Source organism: Neoarius graeffei, chromosome 7 (genome assembly GCF_027579695.1).
Source record: "Neoarius graeffei isolate fNeoGra1 chromosome 7, fNeoGra1.pri, whole genome shotgun sequence".
Lineage (NCBI taxonomy): Eukaryota > Metazoa > Chordata > Actinopteri > Siluriformes > Ariidae > Neoarius > Neoarius graeffei.
In genome coordinates, this window is record NC_083575.1 from 17,040,232 (window position 1) to 17,046,122 (window position 5,891).

At 39.1% G+C, this 5,891-nt stretch overlaps 1 pseudogene; it reads right to left on the minus strand.

Annotated features, from left to right (window-relative positions):
* Nucleotides 1-4,742: 4,742 nt before the first annotated feature.
* LOC132889826 (U2 spliceosomal RNA) lies at nt 4,743-4,910 on the minus strand (annotated as a pseudogene).
* Nucleotides 4,911-5,891: the final 981 nt, after the last annotated feature.

A 5,891-nucleotide genomic window follows, 5' to 3' on the forward strand; every position in this document is an offset into this window, starting at 1 on the left:
ATGACCAATATGATGAAAATGTTTTAAAAGCTCGAAAACATGAAGATCCATGCTTGGAAAGTTGTTTCATGCCACATATGCTCGAAGGCACTCATTTCACTCAAAATCAATGTTCCTTGTCAAACGTTTGCTTTATGCCCTGAAAAGGCGATAGAAACAGGCCTGAAGGCGCTCCTGCTGAAGGAAAGCTGTTTTTATGCACTCAGTGACACAAAGTGTTTTTTCCCACTCTGAACAAGTGCATATCACAGTACTATGTTGAAAACTCGTCAGACGTGCTTTTACAGTTAAAATGACCAATATGATGAAAATGTGTTAAAAGCTCGAAAACATGAAAATCCATGCTTAGAAAGTTGTTTCATGTCAAATATGCTCGAATGCACTCATTTCACTCAAAATCTATGTTCCTTGTCAAACGTTTGCTTTAAGCCCTGAAAAGGCGATAGAAAGAGGCTGAATGCGCTCCTGCTGAAGGAAAGCTGTTTTTATGCACTCAGTGACACAAATTGTGTTTTCCCACTCTGAACAAGTGCATATCTCAGTACTATGTTGAAAACTCGTTTCAGACGTGCATTTACAGTTAAAATGACCAATATGATGAAAATGTGTTAAAAGCTCGAAAACATGAAAATCCATGCTTAGAAAGTTGTTTCATGTCACATATGCTCGAATGCACTCATTTCACTCAAAATCAATGTTCCTTGTCAAACGTTTGCTTTATGCCCTGAAAAGGTGATAGAAACAGGCTGAAGGCACTCCTCCTGAAGTAAAGTTGTTTTCATGCACTCAGTGACACAAAGTGTTTTTTCCCACTCTGAACAAGTGCATATCACAGTACTATGTTGAAAACTCGTTTCAGACGTGCTTTTACAGTTAAAATGACCAATATGATGAAAATGTGTTAAAAGCTCGAAAACATGAAGATCCATGCTTGGAAAGTTGTTTCATGTCACATATGCTCGAATGCACTCATTTCACTCAAAATCAACGTTCCTTGTCAAACCTTTCCTTTTCGCCCAGAAAAGGCGATAGAAACTGGCTGAAGGCGCTCCTGCTGAAGGAAAGCTGTTTTCATGCACTCAGTGACACAAAGTGTGTTTTCCTACTCTGAACAAGTGCATATCACAGTACTATGTTGAAAACTCGTTTCAGACGTGCTTTTACAGTTAATATGACCAATATGATCAAAATGTGTTAAAAGCTCGAAAACATGAAAATCCATGCTTGGAAAGTTGTTTCATGTCACATATGCTCGAAAGCACTCATTTCACTCAAAATCAATGTTCCTTGTCAAACGTTTGCTTTATGCCCTGAAAAGTCGATAGAAAGAGGCTGAAGGAGCTCCTGCTGAAGGAAAGCTGTTTTCATGCACCTAATGCAGCCACTTCACAGCACACGTGTATTTCGTGTGAAGTGAGTGTATTCAAGTATATTTGACAAGTAACAACTTTCTAATCATGGATTTTCATGTTTTCGAGCTTTTGACACTTTATCATCATACCACTCATATTCACATGATTGTTCATTTATCGTTGATAAAGTCAGAAAGGAGTTTTTATCAGCAGCATGTGAAAAGCAGCTTTTCTGTATGGTACAACATACTCTGTGAAACCCAATGCATGAAACAACTTTTCTCATGCAGGAGCGCCTTGACATGAATATGTATATGAATTTTCACCACTAATACAGGTTTCGGGATAAGATTAGGGTTAGGGTTAGATTTAGGATTTAGACTAAGCTTTGGTTGGCATAGGGTTAAGTTTATGGTTAGGGTTAAGGTTCAGGTTAAGGTTAGGCTTAGGGTTTAGGCTAAGCTTAGGGTTGGGGTCAGGTTATGTTTAAGGTTACAGTGAGGGATAGGGTTAGGGTTTGAGTTAGCATTAAGTGTAGGGTTAGGTTTAAGGTTAGGTTTAAGTTCAGGCTTAGGGTTAAGGTTATAGAGTTAGGGGAAGATTTAGGGTGCAGGTTAGGGTTAGGGTTAAGATTGGTATTAGGGTTAAGGGTTAGTGTAAGGGTTAAGTTGAGCATTAGGCTTAAGATTATATTTAGGATATGGGTTAGGGTTAAAGTTATGGTTAGGTTTAGGTTCAAGTTTAGGGTTAATGTTAGGTTTAGGATTAAACTTAGGGTAAGGTTTAATGGAAGGGTTAGGCATATGGTTAAAGTTAGGGTTAAGGTTATGATTTGGGACAGGGTTAAGGTTAGGTTAGATTACTGTTAGGGTTAGAGTTTCGTTTTGGGTTATCATTAGAGTTAGGATTAAGGTTAGGTTTAGGCTTAAGGTAGGGTTAGGTTTAGGATTAGATTGATTAAGGTATGGGTTTAGGATTAGATATGGTTAAGGTTAAGGTTAAGGCTAACCTTAACCATGTGCATGGTTAAGGTTAAGGTTAGCGTTCGGGTTAAGGTTAGTGTTAAGTTGAGGGTTAATGTTATTGTTAGGGTTAGGGTTAAGATTAGATTTAGGGTTAGGTTTAGGGTTAGGGGTTAGGCTTCGTGTTAGGGACAGGGTTAAGTTTAGGATGAGGGTTAAGGCTAGGGCAAAGGTTAGGGTTAACCCTTTGGTGACTGACCCTTTGAAAATGGTTCCTCCAGGAACGATGACGTTTCAGTTGTCAAGACAACGGAAAAACTAAAATACAAAAACAGAAAGATACGTCACAATGCTCTTGTGCACAAAACAAAATGCTCTTGTATTTGTATTTGTGTTTTTCCGTTGTCTTGACAACTGAAATGTCATGGTTCCTGGAGGAACCATTTTCAAGGGGTCAGTCACCAAAGGGTTAAATTTATCTTTCTGGTTAAGTATAGCATTAGGGTTAGGATTAAATTTAGGGTTAGGGTTAAGTAGAGTGGGTAAGATTTAGGGTTAAGTTTAAAGTCCAGGTTTGTGTTATGGTTAAGGTTATGGTCAGGGTTAGATTCAGGAATTACTGTAGGTCAGGGTTAGGTTAGCGCCTTTTGTGTGTGTGTTGGGGGAGGTGTGTCTCCATGCAAAATGCTAGATATTTTGAACATTTGACCCCCAAGCATATACAGCTCTGCCAGAGCAAAGTTCGCAAAAATAATTTGAACTCACTAACATTCCTTGCCATGGAAATCTTTCATAAAAGGTTGTCAATGAAGAGAAACCTGAGCTACTCTTAACACTGGATCAGGCTAGTGAAACTGTATCAGAGGTCCAGAAAGCTGGTATAGGGTAAGGTGGCCTGGACCAACCTCTTGCATCATTATACCTTTGTTAGCCATTGCAAACAGGGAAAGAAATGTCTGGCCAACAAGCATTTTAGGAAAATTTTTAAAGGTGCCCTTCCACCAAAAACGTTTAATACTGGCTCTTTTTGAAATACTATAGTTCACTCCGAGTTGCATATGCATGCTGCATGTGAAAATGTAATTCTACTCCCATTCCCTGTATTAGCTTATGAAAGAAAATAGTCGGAAAAATGAGCGAATCTGAAAAAGCCCTACGAACTTGCGTCACTTCGAAAATTAGTATTCATGGCCTCGCCCACCTTGGCTTGCGACTGCCCACGGGAAGAAAGTTTAGATTTAAGCACGAGGAGAGATAGCAGAGCCCATCTCATCAGTAGATAACGAAGAGAACCTAACAGCAAGTTGAAAACATGTCTGAACAAGTTCATGCCTGTGTTATTTGTGGCAGTAACACATCAATGTTGCATTTCTTGCCCAAGATAGAAGAGGTGAAGAAGAAATGGTTGGAATTTATCTTTGGAACACCACCAGAGAAGTATAACGCAACATTACTACTGTGTTCTGATCATTTCAACCACAGTAACTTTTCAAACTTCAGTGCCTTCAGTAGTGGTTGTTTTTGAGGTTTGTTTTTAATACCTGGATCTGTACCGTCAAGATGATCGACCACCAGCTCACAAGCTGTAAGTAAAACATGAACTTTTTGTTCGAAGGTTTTTGTTACAAAATCGCATGTTCATATTCTCCATGTTAGCTTGCATGACATGGTCACAAGCCGGCAGGCAGGGATGAGAGTTTTCCGCTTTTCGGCGGATTTCCGCTTTTTCTGAGTAAAAAATGACCTTTTTATATTATGCCAAATCCATTGAGAATTTTTTTTTTATTAATTTCGGGGGGTTGGGGTATGTTCCTTCATGCTGTTCAAACTTTATTAACTCCAACAATGTTTACACATTATTTGTAAGTCGCCATCTTTAGTCTCGTTTCAATCTCGTTGAATGTGATGTAAAATTTGTATTATCTACATTGTTATTGGTCAAAACATCGATGTCGAGACCATAATAGCCAATCAAAACAGTTTTTACAAAGACACCCACATCTGCTTGTTCTGACCCACTGGAGGTAGCGTCACAGTGCTGTTAGCCAATCAGAGGTAACACGTTTACCGTACATGTCATGAATATTAATGAGTAAGAGCTGAAATCCTGTCGTTCTCCCACCATCCACCAAACTAGAACAGCCTGAAACAGGAGAACCACAGCATTTTTTCACCAAAACTGGCTCATAGGGCATTCATTCATACTAGAGACCACTGCACAATTAATGAAAAAAACAATGCAATGAGAACTTTAAGAGGGGAAATGGGGGGGGGGGGTTGAATTGTAAAAGGAACAGTTGAGTGTTGTGTGATATGTCCAGTGAAAGAGTAGGGGAAAGGCTAAAGGTACAGTTGATTGTTGAGCATGGAGAAAACCAGGAAATGGGGAAAGGGTAGGCCAGGCAAAGAAAGAAAGATATTTTTCTTTAACAAGGTCACCATTCCTGGAGGGATAGCAATGCCAGGTTGATGCATGGAGTGGAAAGAGCAAGCCCCTATTCCAGCTCCCTGTTCTAAAAACCCATTTAATATATCATCCCCATTTAGAGGACTTATCAAATCTTAAGCTGATATCTTAAAAAAAAAAAAAAGTGTTTGTTTTGAACAAGGGCACCATTCTCATACATGTCAAGTTTTAGGGTTTCCCCATATTTTGTACGGGAAAATGCAATTTTTTGGCTAATATGGCATACACTGATTTTCATATGGGAAAATTACATTTCGTATCAGAGATTTTTCTGTTACGCTGAGAAAATTCTTAGCACCCACCATTTATTTTTTCAAACATGCATGCCTCATGAAATGGAACTATTTTCGATTTATGTGGTTTTATAGTTGCATGTGGTTTTCTTGGTCATTTAAGTACATCAGCTCAGACTGCCCAGACTTCCGTGACAGCTGCAGAAGTTATGTTCTGCCAGTTTCTCATGGAACACAACATCCCCCCCGACTGTGGCAGACCATTTTTCACAGCTAACCAAAAAAAAAAAAGTTTCCCCAATTCAAAGACTGTTAGGTTGGGCTGGGAATCAAACCCAGGTCGCTGGTGTAATAACCCAGCAAACCCCCACTAAGCCACCAGGGGAATGACTCAAGTGCAGAGGAGTGAGATGAAAGTTAGAGTTCAAAAACGTTTATTCACCAAAGCTCAGAAAAACCAAAGTTTGTGAAAAGGCAAAAATCCAAAAAAGAAAAATACAAAAACACACAGGAGATACAAGAAAAACATCCAAAAGTCCAAAACCAAGGCAAAAAAAAAGCAAAAATCCAAACGCTCAGAAGATACAAAAACAGCAAGGGTCCAAGTAAACAAAAACAGTCCAAATGTCCTAAGACAGTAGATGTCCAAAACACTAGTAGACAGGCAAGGTACACAGAACAAAGGTGACTAATCATGAACAGCACAAAGACTCAGTAACAAGAGACACAAAATGGGGTAGTATAAATACCCAGAGTAATAAGACACATGACCAGGCAATTAAGAAAATAGGCGGGGCAGTAAATAAAGAACAGGTGGGGCACAAGGCACATGAAAAACAAAGAAGCACATGGCTGTCAAAACAAACACAAATCACAG